Source organism: Macrotis lagotis, chromosome 1 (assembly GCF_037893015.1).
Source record: "Macrotis lagotis isolate mMagLag1 chromosome 1, bilby.v1.9.chrom.fasta, whole genome shotgun sequence".
In the NCBI taxonomy this organism is placed as follows: domain Eukaryota; kingdom Metazoa; phylum Chordata; class Mammalia; order Peramelemorphia; family Peramelidae; genus Macrotis; species Macrotis lagotis.
In genome coordinates this window covers 280,075,791-280,096,260 of record NC_133658.1, presented here as the reverse complement: position 1 = coordinate 280,096,260, position 20,470 = coordinate 280,075,791, and positions in this window count along the sequence as shown.

Here is a 20,470-nt window from a genome sequence, read left to right as displayed (position 1 = left end):
TCATAAAATATTCCTTTAAAGTCATCATGGTTTTTTTTCTTGGGAACATATCCACTAAATAACACAATCACATAATCTTGATTGCTATTCATTAGTCTTAATAGGCATATGAGCTTGTTAATTCGATTAATCTTGATCATAAATCCTATGTGAGCCAATCCAGAGAATGCAGAAAAGTCTTGTAAACCCTTTGTAAAATTTTAGAAATCTATTGTAGAGGAAGAGATGAGTTTTTCCTAGTAGAATGAGTTTCATTTCTGGGAGCTCCATATATCTTTTATTTCTAAAAAAAGAACTAAAGGGAAGGTGTCCTTAGGATGTGTTATTTCACTAGGCAGCACTAAGGATATCAAGTCCTAACATTCCAATTTGGAAAATTCCTTACACTTTGCTCTGAATACACTTTTTTAAAAATTGGATGCAAGTGGGGTTAAGTGACTTGTCTAGGGTCACACAGCTGATAAGTGTTTATGATCATATTTCAACTGAGTTTTTTGACTATAAGACAGATTGTTGTATCCACTGTACTAATTAGTTGCCTTTTATGAAACTGAAATATTTGTTTAATATGGACAATTTTACTTTTCAAATTAGAAGATATGAGATTAAAAAATTTTTAGATGAGAATATTAAATATGACCTTAGTATGGCACACCAAACTGGAAGTGATGCACTTCTTCTGGGTGAACTGCTTCTGTGGTATTGGAGGCAGGTGCACTATGTAGTGGGCGAACAAAGGGATTCTTAGAAAGTGAAAACTTTTGATGAAATACTTCAGGACAAGAAGGGAAGGGAGAAAAAAAGAAGAGAAGGCAGAGGTCAAATATGTAAAAAATCCTGATGATAGGGATTCCAAATAAGATTTCCCTTTTGTATGGAAGCACAGAGGTCACATGGAGATAACAATCAGGAATTCATCTCATAGGAAGGTGGATTCTATGAAAGGTAGAGATGCAGGAAATTACTGCTTGTTCATCAAACTACCACAGCAAAAGTTACATGAAGAAAAAAAGGTTCATCACAAGAAATGTGAGCAAAGGCAATAGAAAATGGTGCATCACATTCACTCAGTAGAATGCAACTTGCATGGGTGAAAGAGAAGTGAGAACATGAGTTGTGAAAAAGGTATAGGGAGAAGCCTGATAAAATTTTGTGGGAATAGGAAAAGCAGAAAAGGAAGGAGATGACGAGCAAATTTCATAAGGGAGAGGGATACTTTGAATAGCTAGAGCTAAACAGAGAAATAAGCAAGGAAGATGAGGGAGTAGCAGAAGGAGGAAAGGAACAGAATGAGACTTCTGTGAAGAGGCACAAAGTAGAAGAGACCAGAAGAAAAGTTTCTGCTCATCATTGACTTGTGCAAGAAGACTGTGAAAGTGTCTGGCAGGAAGCCCCTTCAAGAAGATGACCTGGATGAGATGGATCACCTTTCTGATTTGAAAGATATCAGCAAAAGCAAGAGGAATACCAGGGGAACCACCATCAGCAAAGACAGGATCTGACTGAAGTGGAAGAAGAGCAGCAATGAGGAATTAGAAGAGGAAGAGACAGCCAATAATTCTGAGATAATATCTTAGAAATCTATTGAAGAAATGGGTGAAGAGGTAAAGGAAGTGCAAGAGGATAGAAACCCTTTCTTCCTTATTAGAAGAGTCAAAATTTGACTGAGATTTGGGAGAGAGAGAGAAGTGGGAAAAGGGACACTGCAATCTAACACTATGGTGGAAGGAGATCATATCCCATTGAGCTAAATCTGAAGCTCCATAAATAACATACCCTCTGGGATGGTCAAAGTGTGGAAAAATTCCAGAGTGTGAAAAAGACGTACAAAGGCACATATGCTGTAGTATACAAAACAAAAGATATAAAGATTGATGAAACTGTCTTTGAAAAGACTGATAATGGAAAAGGAGAAAGTTTCTTGATCATCTCCATTAGTAAAATCAACACCATTTTGAAAGTTTGGCAGCCAAACATTGCCAATGTCTTGGAAATTTGTCAGGGAGCAAATTGGACTAGATCTATATGATGGTAAGTGATATGGAACATGTTTCAACAAGCGCTTTGGAGACAATGACATAGGAAATGAAGTCACTTAACATCCAGCTCCTGTGAAGCGTGAAGCATTTTAATGACAACTGATCCCTTCACTAGAGCCTGAAGACCTCCAAACTGCTCTTCACTGGGCATGTTAAAAGTTAGTGGTTTGTGGCTGGTGGGAAAATATGGTTCCTCATTTAAGCTTATATGCTAAAGGGGTCATAACTCTCCAAAACTGAGCCCAAGAAATGATTCCAGAAGCTAAGGAATAACCCACTGAAAATTCATGTGATTAGTTGTTTGGATATTTGCAAAACTGTTAACTTAGAAGTCCCTCTTTTTAAGGAAATCAGAGTGACCAAATTGCCAAAAGATATTTTAAGAATGGAAAACTACCAGTAGAAGAGCATAGAGAGATCAGAGGTATTGGCAGAAATTAAGAAAAGGAAAGAAAAGAAAAACTTAAGATCCAGAGAAAAACAGAGGAAATCTCATAAATTGGAAACACCCTAGCTAGCGGGAACTAGTTACATTGCCCTCTTTGTTCAACATTGCATCCTGTATTATTACTCTAGTCAAATATTCATTCATTCAGTGCTCTTTGATTTGAACTGGGAATTCCTTCTTTCAGATATATGTCCCAGACACAGAATGACAAGAGTTCATAGCAGTTCCTACGCTTTTATTATCCAGCTCATGTACTGGTCCATATCCTATGAACAAATCTCATCCTCTAATTAAACTTCTCCTCCTGGAAAGGATTCAAACTTGCACTGTCCAAACCATGCATTGGGAACGTTTCAAGGGAAAAAAATGTCATTCTCCAAAGTCTTTATGAGATCATAAAGATGGGTTGAAGAGAAGTTTGACATGTCCTGTCTCCTTTGTTGAAATGTGACTCTCAGGGCCTCAGCTACATACCAGTCTTCTTTACCTAAGTGTGACACTCAGGACCTGAGGATCTGCATAACCTTCATTTCTTCTCCCTCAAGTCCAAGCTATTAATCACTTTATTGACCCAATTGCAGGAACCTTCTGGAATATCATGAGGGTCACTTCACTTGGCTATTTCTCTTTTCTGCCTAGGTCCTCAGGTGCAGTCTTAGATGTAGGAGGCTGGAATATGAGGGGAGTTGGTCTTTTCCTTGGTCTCACCAGATCCTATTGCTGAAAATGACTTCTTGTAAATAGTTACTGGACTAAACAGGGCAGGTATTGCCAGGATAGTTGTAGTGATTGAGGTGAAACTAGAATCTGGTACTTAGCAATCAAGCCACTTAGCAGAAAGGCTATATACTGGTTCCAATAAGATAGAGGACTGGGATTTCCCAGCATAGGACATCCTGTAGCCTGACCAGGCCATCAGAGAGTAGAAACATGTATCCCTCCAGAGATAGACATTGGCCCCTTTCGGCTGCAGTTTCAAATGTGGGTGTTCCTGTATACTTGGTAGAAGAGAAAGGGAGAGGAAGAGAAGAAAATGTAGGCTCACCCCTGATGAAGCTAGAGAGGATTCCCTATGGATATTTGAAGATCTTCTTGGAGACTGCGAGAAGAAGAAGGATCTTTTATCACAAGATAGAAGTGCCAATGAAAAACTTCCCAGGGGACTGTTTCATTGAATTTCTAAAACTAGACTGAAACCTCTCAGATACTGATGAGAACATGGAATGCTTTACTTGATATCCCCTCTCCATAGTTTTTTTCCTCTGGATGTGGAGGGCATTTTCCATAACAGGTTAATCTCAGGATTGTCATTGATCTCTGAACTGCTGAGAGGAGAAGCATTCGTGATAGTTGAGCATCTCACAATGTTACTGTTAATTTGTACCATGCTCTATTGATTTTGATCACTTCACTCAGATTCAATTCAAGCAAGTCTTTCCATGCTTCTCTAAGGTCTGACTTCTCATGATTTATTTTTTTTAATTGTGTACAGTTATCTTATTTTTAAAAAGATTTTATTTATTTTTCAGTTTACAATTTTTCCCCCAATCTTACTCTCTCCCCCCACCCTGACAGAAGGCAATTTGCCAGTCTTTACATTATTTCCATGGTATACATAGATCCAAATTGAATGTGATGAGAGAGAAATCATATCCTTAAGGGAGAAACATAAAGTATAAGAGAAAGAAAGATCAGATAATGAGATATTAGTTTTTTTTCCTAAATTAAAGGTAATAGTCCTTGGTTTTTATTCAAACCCCACAGTTATTTCTCTGGATACAGATGGTATTCTCCATTACAGATGACTCCATATTGTCCCTGATTGTTGCACTGATGGAATGAGCAAGTCCATCACCCCCATGTTGCTGTTTGGGTGTACAGTGTTTTTCTGATTCTGCTCATCTCACTCAGCATCAGTTCATGCAAATCCCTCCAGGCTTTCCTGAATTCCCATCCCTCCTGGTTTCTAATAGAGCAATAATGTTCTATTTTCATGATTTCTTAAAGAGCAATAGTGTTCCATCACAATCATATACCTTAACTTGTCAGTCATTGCCCAGTTAATCACCATGCCCTCAATATTTAGTTCTTTGGTTCTATAAAAAGAGCTGCTGTGAATATTTTTGTATATGTGGACTTTTCTTGTAATAGTAGTAGTAGTACTATTGCTAGTTTAAAGGTGATTGCCTACTTTTATTACCCTCCAGGTGTAGTTTCAAAACAGTTCACAACTCCACCAATAGTGTGCAATGTCCCAATTTTCTCAGATCCTCTTCAACAATGATCTTAAGGACTGTATGTCACTGTGTACATTTTTAATCTCTTAATAGTCCAGGCAACTCTTTAAGACTGTATATGGCAGAAAAGGCAGCAAATGCACTATGTAGAGGAAGTTTCTTCACCATGAATTCACCATATCATTAAAGTCACGTCACTGTTTATTACATATATTTTTATACCTTTATGTTATCTCTACTAAAACAATGAATTTTCCCATAAGCATAAAGGTAATTTATTTTTTATTTATCTTCAATATTAATCTGAGCATAATCAATGCTGATGATTAATAAATAGTTTTGATTGACTAATAGAAATTATCCTATTGAATCATTGTATACGAGAAAGACTTAGCATTGAACTATTTTTCATTATGGCTATTTTAAAGATGATATGTGTAGATCATAGGTACACACACACACACACACACACACACACACACACTCATTCTGAGCATCACTTCTGATGTTCATTTGTGTGTTAATTTGTCAGCTTTGAGTAAAAAGATATATATTTTCCATCTTGGTCTAAGCCTTTCCTTTGTCCTATTCTGCAAAAAGAACTTTCCCATTTTATATTCTGTCACATTTAAACATCTTCTAGATGATGCTATCTTTTCTACCTATGCCCATCCTTCCTCACTTAATCTGCCTGGTGCTCCTCAAAGCAGTCAAAGTGAATTTGGAGGCCACAGACCAGGGTATGCCCTAGACTTAGCAGCAGAAACTTTTTCTGCCACATATTTATCTTTCTAGTTTAGTAGCAGCTAGGAGTATGAGGATAATTCCAATATTCTGGGCTCTCGGGTCACTTTCCTTTGTTCTCTTTTATGGAACTAGACTCCTGATAAGATGATCCAACATAGCAACTTCCAGATGAAGTAAGGAATACATGATAGAAAGTATCTTAAGTCAGTGTATATCCACTGGCTAAGCTTCCCAAGGAAATATTGGCCACCATATACTTCTGGACAATGACATTTCTTTAATGTTAAATTGCAAGAACAGTCAATATTATTTTGTCAACTTTTTGGAATTATATCTAGAACTCATTGGAAGGGGAGGAGTCTAAATTTCTCAGTTTATTGCTGTTGTTGTTGTTTTTACTGGCAATTTTCAATTAATATGAATTTAACTAAAAACCTAAGGTACATAGAATCCTGGTTATTCTAGGAAATGTGAGAGAAGTACCCATGGCAAAGAATTAAAGATCAACTCTATAGGATAGTTGTGTGATTTTAACAAGCATTCATTAATTATTAACCGTATGCAAAGTAGCATTCTGAAAACTAGGAAAGATTAAAAAATTGCCCAGAACTGAATTTCTCTCCTCCTGAAGTTTGCAGTCTAGTAAACAAAAATGCATTAAGAAAGTTGATTTACTCTTGATTTATATAACTAGGAGCCTGATTTAAATTCTAATTGGTATTAGTGAATTGATTAGTCTAATGATAGTATTCTAATCCACATTAGTTGGTTCATTATAATTGTATAAGAAGTGATCAATAATCAAACATATTTACACATTCTATAAAATTAATTTAATCAGTTATCTAGTAATGGTTGTAAGTATAAGCAATTTATATTAACCTATACCTTGTATAGGTTACATGGGCATAAAAAAAAGTTGTAATGGGTCTTAAACTTTCATTACTACTTGCTTGCATAAGCAAGGATTGATGCAAAATATCATTATTCTGTTTTGTTCAAATACCAGACTTAAATTTTGTATGGGAGATAGCATGATATGGAAAGACTGTTCATGATCAGGTAAAAAAAGACCTCTCTCCATCTCCCCATTCCTGATTTGTTCTTGGAACACGTATATAGCCATACAATCTCCTCCTGCTTAACTCTAATAGTAGACTAGCTATACCATCTCTAGGCAGGAGCAGGTCACCTAGTCAGTGTAAATATTTTAACCTAGGCAAAGTCATGATCCTGACGGCATTTATTTTTGCTTATCCTACCTTATTCTAGGGCTTGTTTTATACACCAACCTCTAAAATTGTGTTATGTTTTAAAGGCCTGTAAAAGTAAGGATCTGGAAAGCATTGGAAGCTCAGGTTGGGAGGAAGGTCTATGGCCAGGTATTAGTTGTTTATCTTGTAATTCTGACTCAGTTTCTGTTTTGATTACTCTAGACCATCTTCTAGGGACAGAGTCAAGATGGCAATGTATAGCTAGGAAGGTCTTAGATCTTTTCCCAAACCAACTTTCTTTTTTTTAATATTTTTATTCTCATTTTGTACAATTTTTTTTACATTAACAAAATATTCTTGTTTAAGAGTAAATGAAATACCCCTCCCCCATAAATATAGACTTGCTTGAGCGATAAAGGGGAGAGAAAAAAATTAAAATTAACAAAAAAATAATAGTAATAATTTTAGGTATGGCCAGGTGGCACAATGAACAAAGGACCAGCCCTGGAGCCACGAGCACCCGAGCCCACATCCAGCCCCATAGACCCAACAATCACCCAGCTGTGTGACATGCAAGCCACCCGATCCCCACTGCCCTGCAGAGACCAAAAAGAAGAAAAAAAAAGACCCCAAATAAAATAAAATAGTAATAATAGCAAGGGTGGCTGGGTGGTGGAAAGAGCATTGGCCTTTGAGCCAGGAGCACCTGGGTCCAAATTGGGCCTCAGACACCCAATGATCACCCTGCTATGTGTCTACAGGCAGGCGATCCAGCCCCATTTGCCCTGTAACCCCCCCTAAATAATAATAATAATAAAAAATGTGCTTCAGTCTTTGTTCCACCACCAACAACTCTGTCTTGGGTGGATCACATTCTTTATGGTAAGTCCATCTCAACATTCACTTCCATATTTTTTCACCGTTGCCATTGTAGATTTCAACTCCCTCCTTTCTTATTTCTCCACTACCATGTACTATATTTTCTCTCTCCTTCCACTCTGATTCTGGTGTAGGGTAGCTGAGTGGCACAGCAGACAGATCCCTAGTCCTGGGGCCAAGAGGCCCTGAGCTCCCATACCACCCCTTAAGCCTTGCATGCACCTGTCCCTATGGTCCTGGACAGGCCTTCCAATCCCAGCCCCTTGCAAGAAGTAAAAAAAGAAAACGTGTTATACCTGACCACTCCCCCCCCAATGGTCCATCCTCTCTTCCTTTATTCACATCCCCATCCATTCCCCTTGCTCCCCCCCTCCTTCTTACTCCAGATGGTTATACCCCATTGAGTATATATGCTGTTTCCTCTGCTAGCCACCTCTGATGAGAGCAAAGGTTCCCTCATTCCCCCTTGCCTCTCCCCTTCCATATCATTGCAATAGCTCATTGTAATAAACAAAAATCTTTATATATGAAATATCTTGGCCTATTCCCCCTCTCCTTTTTCTTTCTCCCATTATATTTCCCTGTTTTTTCTATTGACTCCATTTTTACATCATATTTTATCTTTGAATTCAGCTTTCTCCTGTGCTTCAATTATCAAAGCTCCCTCTGCCTGTTCTATTAACTGAGAAGATTCATATCAGTATTATCAGTGTCATTTTTCTATGCAGGATTACATGGAGTTCATCACCATTATGTCCCTCATATTTTTGCCTTCTCCTCCACTCTCTATGCTTCACCTGAGTCCTGTATCTGAAGATGAAACCTTCTGTTTACCTCTGGCCATTCCAAAACAAACATTTAGAATTCCCTTGGTTCATTGATAGTCCATCTTTTTCCCTGGAAGAGGACATTCAACCTTGCTGGGTAGTTCATTCTTGGCTGCATTCTAAGCTCCTTTGCCTTCCAGTTTATTATATTCCAAGCACTACGAGCTCCCAGTTTAGTTGCTACTAAGTCCTGTGTGATCCTGACTGCAACTCCACAATATTTGTACTGTGTCCTTTCTGCTGCTTGTAATAATTTCTTTTTGACTTGGGAGTTCTGGCACTTGGCTATAATATTCCTAGGCATTGATTTTTTCGGATCTCTCTCTCTTAAGGGATCGGTGGATTCCTTCCATTTCTATTTTGCCCTCTGCTTCTAGAATATCAGGGCAATTTTCCTGTAGTAATTCTTTGAAAATGATGTCAAGCTTCTTTTCCTGATCATGACTTTCAGGTATTGCAATAATTTTAAAATTATCTTTCCTGAGTCTGTTTTCCATATCAGTTCTTTTTTCAATGAGATATTCACATTTTCTTCTAATTTTTCATTTTTTTTTTTGGTTTTGAAGTATTGATTCCTGATTTCTGGTAAATTCATCAATCTTCCTGAATTCTATTTTTTGTTTGAAGGATTTGTTCTCCTCAGAGAGTTTTCTCATCTCTTTTTCCATCTGGACAATTTTGCTTTTTAATGAATTCTTCTCCTCAATAACTTTTTGAACTGTTTTATCCATTTGACCTAAGCTGGTTTTTAGCATGCTATTGTCTTCAGCATTTTTTGGATTTCCTTGACTAAGCTGATGACTTCATTTTCATGTTTTTCCTGCATCTCTCTCTTTCTTTTTCCAGAATTTCTTCTAACTCCCTCATTTGATTTTCAAAGTCTTTTTTGAGCTCTGTCATAGCCTGAGCCCAATTTCTGTTTTTCTTGGAGTCTTTAGATGCAGGAGCTTGTGCTTCCTCATCTTCAGACTGAGTATTTTGTTCCTTCTTGGCACATTTGCAAAATAATTCTCAATGGTGTTCCTCTTTTTTCTCTGCTTGCTCATTTTCCCAGACTGGGCCTGGATTTGGGGTGCTTCCTGAACTTTTGGGACACTTCCACAAGGGTCTCAGCGTGTGAGGCTCTGTCCTCCCTCCTGATCTGTGAATGACCATATGTGCCCCCCTGTGCCACAGGGCTGAGGTGGAGGGGGCCCCTGCTGTTCTATGGGGGGAGCCTAGACTGCAATCAGGATTTGAATGTGGTCCAAGCCCCAGATTCTTATTCCAGGGGCAGAGGACAGAGCTCTACAGTCTCTCCACTCCCCTCCCTAGGTTCAATGGGCTCATGTGCTGGGGGCTTCTGCTTTCTGGCTTTGCCTGCTTCTGTTCCTAGATCTGGGCTGTGAAAAGACCAGCTGCTCGCTGTGTGCCCTGAGGGCTGGGTTCCACGTGCTAGCTCTGGCAGAGGTCCCCCTGTTATTCCCCCACTTTATGCCCCATGCTTCCCAGGGTGTAGCTCAGGAGACTCCCCCACTGCTTTGAGCTGCAGCTCCAAGCGCCCTAGGTCTACCTCGAGGAGACTGTAGTTCTTTTGCTCTGGTGGGCCACCCCTCTAGCAGGCCACCCCTCTGGCAGGCCGCCACTTCAACCCTGGGGAGCAGAGCCTTTCTGCTCTTTTCCAGGTTACCTTGAGTAGGAGAACTTCCTTGCTGGGTCCCTTTGTGGGTTCTGTCTCTGGAAAGTTTCCTTACAGTCCTTAGTTTATAAGTTTTATCAGAGAGTGGCTAAGACAAAATCTGTTCTTGTTGCCATCTTGGCTCCACCCCAAAACAATTTTCAATGAAGCATCAGAATAGATCTTAAAAATCATAGAATACACAAAAAACAAACAAAGAAAAAAAATAAAATTCACTAACTGAATGGTGAATGAAGGTCTCCATTCAAGATATCATAAAGGAACTTCAGAAAAGGTCATGCTCCAGTGGACAAAAGAGGAGTATAGGTCAACATAGACTCCTGGGAAAGAAGAGGGTACCTCTTAGCCACAGGGCAGCTCAGGTCATGACTGAGTAATTTAGCGTACACTGAGACAGCAGCAAGAAACCCAAGGCAGCTTAGAGGCAAAAGTCAAGCCTAGGAAGGGTAATGAAATAGGTGGAACAGTGTCAGATAACTATAACAAACAAAGAACTCTGAAACAAACTGTAGGTAATGCCATAGGAAAGTGGTAAAGCAGAGACCAGTCACGAGCTTGGTTCCAGCACAAAAATCTTGGCACTATATTCTCTGTACCCAAGTTATTATTGCTCCAATTTCCTAGATCAATAAGACAAACTATTGAAATTGTTGATGAAGATTGAAAGTATCCATTGATCATCCACATCCATCATCTCATAATAAAAACACCAAAAAATATTATAACCAAATTCATAATTCTTTATCTAAACTGTGAACAGTGAAAAAAAAGTATTTAAATATAGGAAGCCATAGTCAGGATTATGTAGGACTTCTCTGCTTCAACTTTAAAGGATAAGAGGGTTTGGATAACATTCTGAAGGACAAAGAAGTTTGGATCATAAGCAAGAATCAACTTCCCTGCAAAATACAGTATATTCTTTCAGGGGAAAAGATATATATCAATAAAATAGAGAATGTTCAAATTTACTGGATAAAAAGAACAAAATTGAACAGAAAATTTGATCTTCAAATATGAGAATCAAAAGATGCATTAAAAGATAAATGGAAAGGAGAAAAAATATTAGTCAATAAACTCAAAGTGCCTATATCCCTACCTGAGAATGCATACATAGACAAAGGTGTGGGTATAGATTAGTGATGATTCTTTAGTACATACTTTAGCTCATGAGTATTGTATTTCTATAGGAATAATTGGAGGGAGTGTACTTAAAAGATGTAAGTATAAAGGGATCATGACATGATTTTGCTTCAGTTGATACTGTATCTCAAGATTTTATTTCTATAGGGACAGTTGGAGGGCGGATACTTAGAAAGAGGGTGTGTGTATAAATTGAATATAATTGGATGTTTATGGTTCTTGAGAATTATATTCATAATGGGACAGATGAGGGTAGGGTATTGGACAGAGACTGAGGGCATGAAGTGAATATGTAGTAATGATACTTATACATCATTTAATCTATCAACCTTGATAATTGTACTTCCATTAGAAAAGATAAAAGGAGTATGCTTTGACAAAGATTGGGGTACAAGATATGTATAAAATAATTAGGACAGGAAATGGTATATTATCCTGGGAGAAGAAGCATTAGTGAATAAATAGAACTACATGAAAGGGCCCAAAGGACTATTAAAGTATGGGGAAAGAAGGAAGAATGTGAATGCTGAGTAAATCAACATAATTGGCCCAAAGAGGTAATAACATGCATTTTCAGTTTAGGGAAGTTGTGGGGGAAGGGGAAAGTAAGGGTAAGAAGGGACTGATAAAAGGGTGGGGGAAAGAAAAAGTAAAGTTAAAGTTAAAAAAATTAAAATGGGGAATGGAGAAGGAAAGGGAGGATGTTTGATAGAGCAGAGGGTCTGCTGGAGAGGCAGCAGATAGGAGGAAAATATTGGTGAGGAGTGATCAGAATAAAGGAAAAAAGAAAGTTACCTATGGGGCGAAGATAGAATAGAGGTAAATAGAGAGTTAGCAATCATAAATTTAAATGTGAATGAGATGAATTCTCCTATAATAAGGAAACATATATCAGTGGATTAAAAACAAGACTCCCACAGTATTTTATTGAAAAAAACCTATTTGAAGCTGAGAGATACATATTGAGTAAAGATAAATTGTTAGAGCACAATATATTATTATGCCTTAGCTTAGATTTAAATAAAAAAGCAAGAAACCATGGGTAGAAAACATAATATCAAAAAAATACAAAATATATCTAATTAAAAGAAAACTAGATCTTCATAAAACATGTCATAGTCAATGAAGTAATATCAATAATAAACATATATGTAACAAGTGGTCTACTGTAAAAACACTTAGAGAAATAGTCAAAAGTGTCACAGTGGGACATAGATAACAAAATTATAGTAGTGAATGACTCCAATCTCTCTATCTCAGAATTAGATAATTCTAGTTACGAAATAAACAAGAAGGAAGTTAACTTTAGCATAGTTTGACAGGATAGTTCTCTGGAAAAAATTGAATGGGAATAGAAAGACGAATGTCATCTTTTCTGTGGTATGTCACCTACACAAAAATTAAGCTTGTATTATGGCATCAAAAAACCTTACAATCAAATGCAGAGAGGCAGAAATATTAAATGCATGGTTTTCAGATCATGATGCATAAGGTACAAGGAAAGAAAAACTAAAAATTATTTGAAAACCAAAGAATGTCATTTTAAAGAATGAGTGAAAGAAACAACAAATCATACAAATAATCAACAGTTTCCTAAAAGACAATGACAGTGATGAAGCAACATATGAGAGCTATTGGAATCCAGCCAAAACAGTTATTCAGGGAAATTATATATCTCTAAATGCTTCCATGAATAAAATAGAGAGGAAATCAATGAATTGAACATACAACTAAAAAAATTTGAAAAAAGAACAAATCAAAAGTTGCCTCCAAAATAGAAATAGGAAATTGTGAAAATCAAAGGAGAAACTGATAAAATTGAAAGTAAGAAAGTTATTGAACTCATAAATAAAACTGAGTGAGTTTTATGAAAAATATAGTAAAATAGATAAACTTTTGAGTAATCTAATTTAAAAAAAGCAGAAAACCAAATTACCACTATCAAGGGTGAATTCACTAATAATAAGAAGGAAATTAAAGTAATAATTTGGAGCTATTTTGTCTAATTGTATGCCAATAAATCTGGCAGCAAAAATGAAATGGGTATGTATTTATACAAAGATAAATTGATATTTTTTAAAGAAAATGAAATGAATTACTTAACTCCATTTAAGAAAAAGCAATTTTAGAAGTCCTCAAAAAACTCCCTAAGAAAACATTTCCAGGACCAGATAGATTTACAAGTGAGAAGTACTATCTATTTACTATTTACAATGAGAAGTACTATCTTTGAACAACCATTAATTAGCATTATTTTCAGAACAACTAATTGCAATTCCCTATAAATTATTTGAAAACTAAATAGGTAAAAATGGACTTCTGCAAAAATTTCTTTTATGACACTAATGTTGTACATATACCTAAACCAGGAAGAGTCAAAGAAAATTTTAGACCAATCTCCCTAATAAATATTGATAGAAAACTTTTAAATAAAATTTTAGCAAAGAAATTGCAATAAATTAATATTGGGATAATAAAACATAATCATTCAGATCTTATACCAGAAATGCAGCGGTCATTAAATATTAGGAAAACAATAAGCATAATCTATCATATCATTTACAAAATTAATAGAAATCATATGACTATCTTGATAAATGCTGAAAAAGTCTTTGAATACAGCAACCATTCCTACAAAAAGTACTAGAGAATATAGGAACAAATAGATTTTTCTTTAAAATGAGAAGTACAATATATCTACAACCATTAATTAGCATTATATGTAATGGAAGATAAACTACCAGTATTTCCAATAGGATTAGGGATGAAAAAGGGATGCCAAATATTATCAATAATTCAATATTTTATTAGAAATGTTAGCTTTAGTAATATGAAAAGTACAAGAATTTGAAAGAATTAGAATAAGCAATGAGGAAAAAAAAATTTCACTCTGTAGATGATACGATAGTATATTTAGAGAATCATAGAAAATTAACTAAAAAACTACTTGACACATTTAACATCTTTATCAAAGTAGCAGAATATAAAATAAATCACCATAATCATCACCATTTATATATATGACCAACCAAGACAACATAAAAGTTTGGGAATCTACCTGCCATGAAAAACCCAGAAGCTATATGAACAAAATGACAAAACACTTTTCACATAAATAAAGTTAGATCTACATATTTGGGAAAATGTTCATGGTTAGACTGACCTAATATCATAAAAATGAAAAGTGTCATAAAAATGACAATTCTATCAAAATTAAGTTACTTATTTAGTGTCCTACTAATCATACTACCGAAAAATCTATTTTGCAGAACTAGAAAAAATTGTAACAAAAACATCTGGAGCATGGCAAAATCAAGAATATGAAAGGAATTAATGAAAAAATACAAAGGATAGTAGCCTAATTGTACTATATGTAAAAGTACATTGTAAGAAATAAAGAAGTAGATCAATGGAATAGATTAGGTAAAAAAGAAATAGTAATAAATGACTTTAGTTATCTATTATTTTTATAAATCTAAGAACTGTGGCTTCCAGTATAAAGAACTCACTTTTTAACAAAAACTGCTCGGAAAACTGGAAAAGAGTTGGGCAGAAACTAGACATAGATCCATATCTCACATCCTATAAGAGAACATTGACTCAGGTGATACTACAGTCCAATTAAGAGAACAATGCCCTGGGTAGCTGAGTGTAGCTGTGGTTAGAGCCCTGGAGTCAGGAGCACCCGAGCTCAAGCTTGACCTAGCTGGAAAGTCACTTAATCCCATGCCGTAGCCTCCCCACCCCCCAAAAAGAGAAAACATTATAAATAGCAAAATGGATGATTTTAGAGTCCATTAAATTAAACAACTTTTTCCAAAACAAAACTATTTAAGCCAAGATTAGAAGGAATAAAGAAATCTGGGATATAATTTTCACAACTAATGTTTCTTATAAAGGACTCATTTCTAAAATGAGTTAAATTTATAAAAAAACCAAATAATTCTTCAATTGATAAATGTTCAAAGAAAATGAACAGGCAACATTCAGAGGAAGAATTAATGCTATCTATAATCATGAAAAGAATGCTGCAAATCATTATTGATGAGAAAACTGCAAACTTTTATTATATAAATATTTTATTTGTTTTTCAATCATACAATATAGTAGCTTCTGCCTATCATTTTTGGTAAGGTTTTTGGTTTTGTTTGTTTTTAGGGGGTTTTTTTGCAAGGCAAGTGGGGTGAAGTGGCTTGGGCAAGGCCACACAGCTATTTAATTATTAAATGATTGAGACCGGATTTGAACCCAGGTACTCCTGATTCCAAGGCCGGTTCTTCATCCACTATGCCACCTAGTCCCCCCTTTGGTAAGGTTTTGAACTTTATATTTTCCCCCTATCCTCCCTTCCCTCCCCCTTACCCCCACAGGAGTAAATCTGATTATATTCACATTGTTTCCATACTGTACTTTGATCACAATTTAATGTGTGGAGAGAAAAAACATATCTTTGAGAAAGGAAAAAATAACAAAGATAGCAAAATAATGTAATGATAAGAAAAGTTTTTAAAATTGAAGGTAATAATTTTTTATCTTTGTTTAAACTTCATAGTTCTTTCTCTAGATACAGATGGTATTCTCTGTTGCAGATACCCTAAAATTATCCTTGGTTGTTGCACTGATAGAACCACCAAGTCCATTAATGTTGTTCATCACCCCCAAGTTGCTGTTAGGGTATATAATGTTCTTCAGGTTCTGCTCATCTTCCTTAGCATCAATTCATGAAAGTCTTTTTTCTTTGTTAGTTTTTTTGCAAGGGGTTAAGTGACTTGCCCAAGGCCACACAGCTAGGTAATTATTAAAGGTCTGAGGCCAGATTTGAACTCAGGTATTATTGACTCCAGGGACAGTGCTCTATCCACTGCACCACCTAGCTGCCCCCCCCCCCCCAGTTCATGAAAGTCTTTCTGGGCTTCTCTGAAATCCCATACCTCCTGATTTCTGATAGAACAATAGTATTCCATCACATACATATACCACAATTTGTTGAGCCATCTCCCAATTTTCAATTCTTTACCCATCACAAATAGAGCTGCTATGAATATTTTTGTTCAAGTGATGTTTTTACCCTCTTTCATGATCTCTTCAGTGTTAAGACCCAGAGGTATTGTTGGATCAAAGGGTATGCACATTTTATTGCCCTTTGGGCATAATTCCAAATTGCTCTCCAGAAAGGTTTGATCAGTTCACAGCTCCAGAAACTATGCATTAATGTCCCAGGCTACCTATATCCCTAACAACACTCAGAGATGCTTTAATTTCTCTGATCGGTAATGTTTTAGAGCAATTTTTCTTAAGATTATGGATAGCTTTGATTTCTTATCTGCAAATTACGTTTGCATATCCTTTGACCATTAGACAAATGCAAATTAAAACACCTCTTAGATGCTATCCCATATCTACCCAATTGTATAAGATGTTAAAAAAGGAAATGATTAATACTGGGGAGCATATGCAAAGCTGGAACACTAATACAGAACTGGTAGATTTATGAATCAGTTCGACCTTTCTTGAGAAGTATGACCAAAAGACAATAAAACAGCATATCCTTTGATCCAGCTATACCACTACAAGTTCTATATTCTGAAGAGATCCTTAAAAATGAGAAAAATATCCACAAATACAAAAATATGAATTGGCTGAATAAGTTTTGGTATATTAATCTTATGGAAGGCTATTGTTCTGTAAGAAAACATGAGCATGGGGCAGCTAGATGGTGCAGTGGATAGAGTACTGGCCTTAGAGTCTGGAGGACCTGCACCAAGTCTGGTCACAGATCCTTAATACTAACTAAATTGTGTAAACTTGGGCAAGTCAGTTATCCCCATTAGCTTGCAAAAACAAAAAGAAAAAGAAAAGAAAAAGATATCATGAACATTTGGACTTTAGAAAAGCCTTGAAAAACTTGCATGAATTGAAGATAAGTAAACTCAGGATAATCAGAACACTAAAGTCACACTGTTAGGTGGATCAACTATGAAGAACACAGCATGTCTCAACCATTCTGTGATCAAAGACAACACTAAAGGAACTGTTATGGAAAACAGCATCCAAATCCAGAAAGAAACAAAGCAAAAAAACTGCAAAGCATCCTATGCTCACTTTTGAAATTTCCTTTCATGTTTTTTTTTCTTTCTCATGGGTTCTCCCCCTGTACTTCTTATTCTTTTTTCACAACATGACTAATACATAAATATATAAAACAGAATTCTATATATATATTATATCAGATTTTTTGCTACATGGGAATTGAAGAGGGAAGAAATGGTGATAGAAAAATGCAGAACTCCTTAATTTGCAGCTGTATAAACATTGAAATCTACCTTTGTATGAATGTGGAAAATAAAATAAAATTAAAAAATTAAAGTTTGGGCAGATTTTTTCTTCACATTTTTGGTGAGCCAGCCAGGAGCAGAAGAACAAACTCCCACCTCTTTTGACTTTCTCAGCAGCACGGGACCCAAGAGATACTTCACACCAGATGTGTTTTTGTCCTTGGTTCCCCCATGAATTCCAACCCTGGGAACTTGAACTGCTTTCCTGGCCCCCACTACCCACTTCTAAGGCTGAGGTAATTTACTATGTAAAGCTTGACATGAAACCACAAAAGGTTTTAAGGAATGCATCTAGGCAAACTATGCAACTTTAACCTACGCTCAAAGAATTGTGGTATTTCTTTGAACAATCTCCCCCATGACAAGTACCCAGCAGATGCAATATTGGTTTTGCTGGAGGGCACTGCCCAGAGACATTCAGCCTTCACCTGCTTATATGCTATCTTCCTCTTATGTCTACCCTCTCCTGGATATGCCTCTTCTGAAACTCCCACTTCTATGATACAAGATCCAGAAACTGAAAATCTTGCTATTTTTTCCCCCATAGAGACAGTACATCAAGCAGCAGGGAATGTCTGGTGTATTTCAGAGAATGTAACCAGTTTAAACTTTCAGATGTTTCTTACTGGAGGGCAAACAACCTTACATTTTTATGAAGATCCTGTCTCAGTTATTGTTCAGTTTAAATTGTCTTTTGAGGCTATAAGCCTATTTGGACTGATATGACTGATTTTATGGAGACTCTGCTATCTCCTGAAGAAAGAACAGATATTAAGTCACTAAAAGGTATTTAGATTATAATGAACCAAAGAAAATCTTGGCGACTTTCTTTGGATCAAAGTCAAGAATGAGAATGTTGATCACATTTCTTATGGTAAGTTAGGAATCTTCCTTAACTGACAGCTTGGTGGTAAAGTAGATCAAGTACCAGTCAGGGTCAGGAGAACCTGAATTCAAATTCAGTCTTGGACTTGATAACTGCTAGCTATGTGATGCTGGGAAAGTCCCTTCATCTTGATTACCTCATATCCAGGACCATCCCCAGGCAGCCTGTTTCATATTTAGACTCTGCACCCAAATGACTCTGGAGGAGAAAGTAAGGCAGGTGACTTAGCCAAGAACTCTGTCACTCAAATCCAATTCAATTTTTTATCATGACAACATCTCTAAAAAAGTCATGGTCCTTTTTGAGAAGAAAGAACAAGCATTACCATCATTGCTTAAATTATAATTGTATTTAATCACTCATCTAAAACTAGTTACAAAAATAAGCATTGCATAGGAACATAGAAAGACTGATAATGGACCTTATACCTTTATTACTGCTTGCTAGCTAAACTACAAGAGCTAATAAAAGATGTCTTTACCCTGTTTTATATTTAAACCATGAAGGACCCTCACATTTGTTCCTGAAATATATATAGCCATCATCTCCTCTTCCGCAACCCTAGGAGTAGCACAACCATTGCATCTCTCTTTGGGAATAGTCTATCTATGTTATGATCATCTAGTCATCAAAAATATTTTAATCTTGTCTAACTTATGATCCTACAGGTATTTATTTTTAGCTAATTGAACTGATTCTGGGGGGTGTGTCATATATCTGAAATTGTACCATATTTGAAAGACGTATAACAATAGGGCCCTGTAAAGCATCAGTGCCTCAGTTCCCAAGGAAGGTTTGGGATCCACTTCATTTGAGGGGGCCAGATTCCTTTATTAAAAATGTGTGGCTTAGAGGTCTAGCTCAATTTCTCTTTTGATACCTCTGTGGAATTTTTCTCCATCTTATCCTAAGTGCATTTTTCCATACATTGGTGATTTCAAGGTTTAAGAAACTCTCAGTGAGGGACTTTCTCTTTAATGTCATATCCTCAACTGCTCTGTAACTTATAACCTCACAGAGCTGATTTGAAAACTGAGAGGCTAAGTAACTTGACCAGATTCACTCAGACAGTAAATGTAGAAAGTTAGACTGAACTATCAGAAATCCCCAAGTTAACAGTTATTAAAAAAAGTGTTCTGTGAGGTCCAAGGAGGAAGATGAGGATCAGGGCACATATGCTGGGGAAAAGAACCTTTGAGATGAGCTTTTAAGGGCAGATAGGAATCCAATATGTAAAGACAGGGAAAGAAGACCATGAGAGCCATAGGAAATCTTGAGAGCAAAGGCACAGACATGGAAAGTGGAAGTCATATTAAAAAAAAGTTTGCTTTTGTTAGAGCATAGAATATTTGGATGAAAGCAAATGTAAAACTGTGATGGCAGGTTCAATGAAGAGGACAGATGTTGGGGGAGGAATTCACATAGTAGGTAATTCCATTTGACTGGAGCATATAAGGGAGATAAGGCTGATGTACAAACATCAGTATTATTTTTACAGATAAAACCTTATGAATTTCTGATTACAAAATTCATTGGAACAATAATTGATCATATATCTGATGCATTTTCAGATTCACAAAGTGCTTTCCTCATAAGAAACAGTATCTGTTTTGTCACGTGCAAGGTTAGTCATTCTAATTTTGTACCTTGAGAAACTGAGGCTCAGAAAGGGAAACTGATTGGACAAGTTCCACACAACTAGTAAGTTTTGGTACTTTTCCCATTCTTTTATGGACTTATGATCTTGTCTCAGTTAGTCAATCAATAAACATTTTTATGCTCCTATATTGCACCAACTTTTCTGTTAGCTTAGCTGATCACAAGGTAAATGTCTATATCTCAAAAAGTATAAGAATTTATGTTATACAATTTTGTCCATTTTTAAAATGATATAATTAATAATATCTCATATACTTTCCATAAATGTTTTTCAGGTACTTACTATGTTCAAGGTGTAGTACTGGATACAGCAATAGAAGAAATGGAAGGAAAGAAAAAAGAAAAAGAAAGAGGTGAAAGAAGGGAGAATGAAGGGAAGAA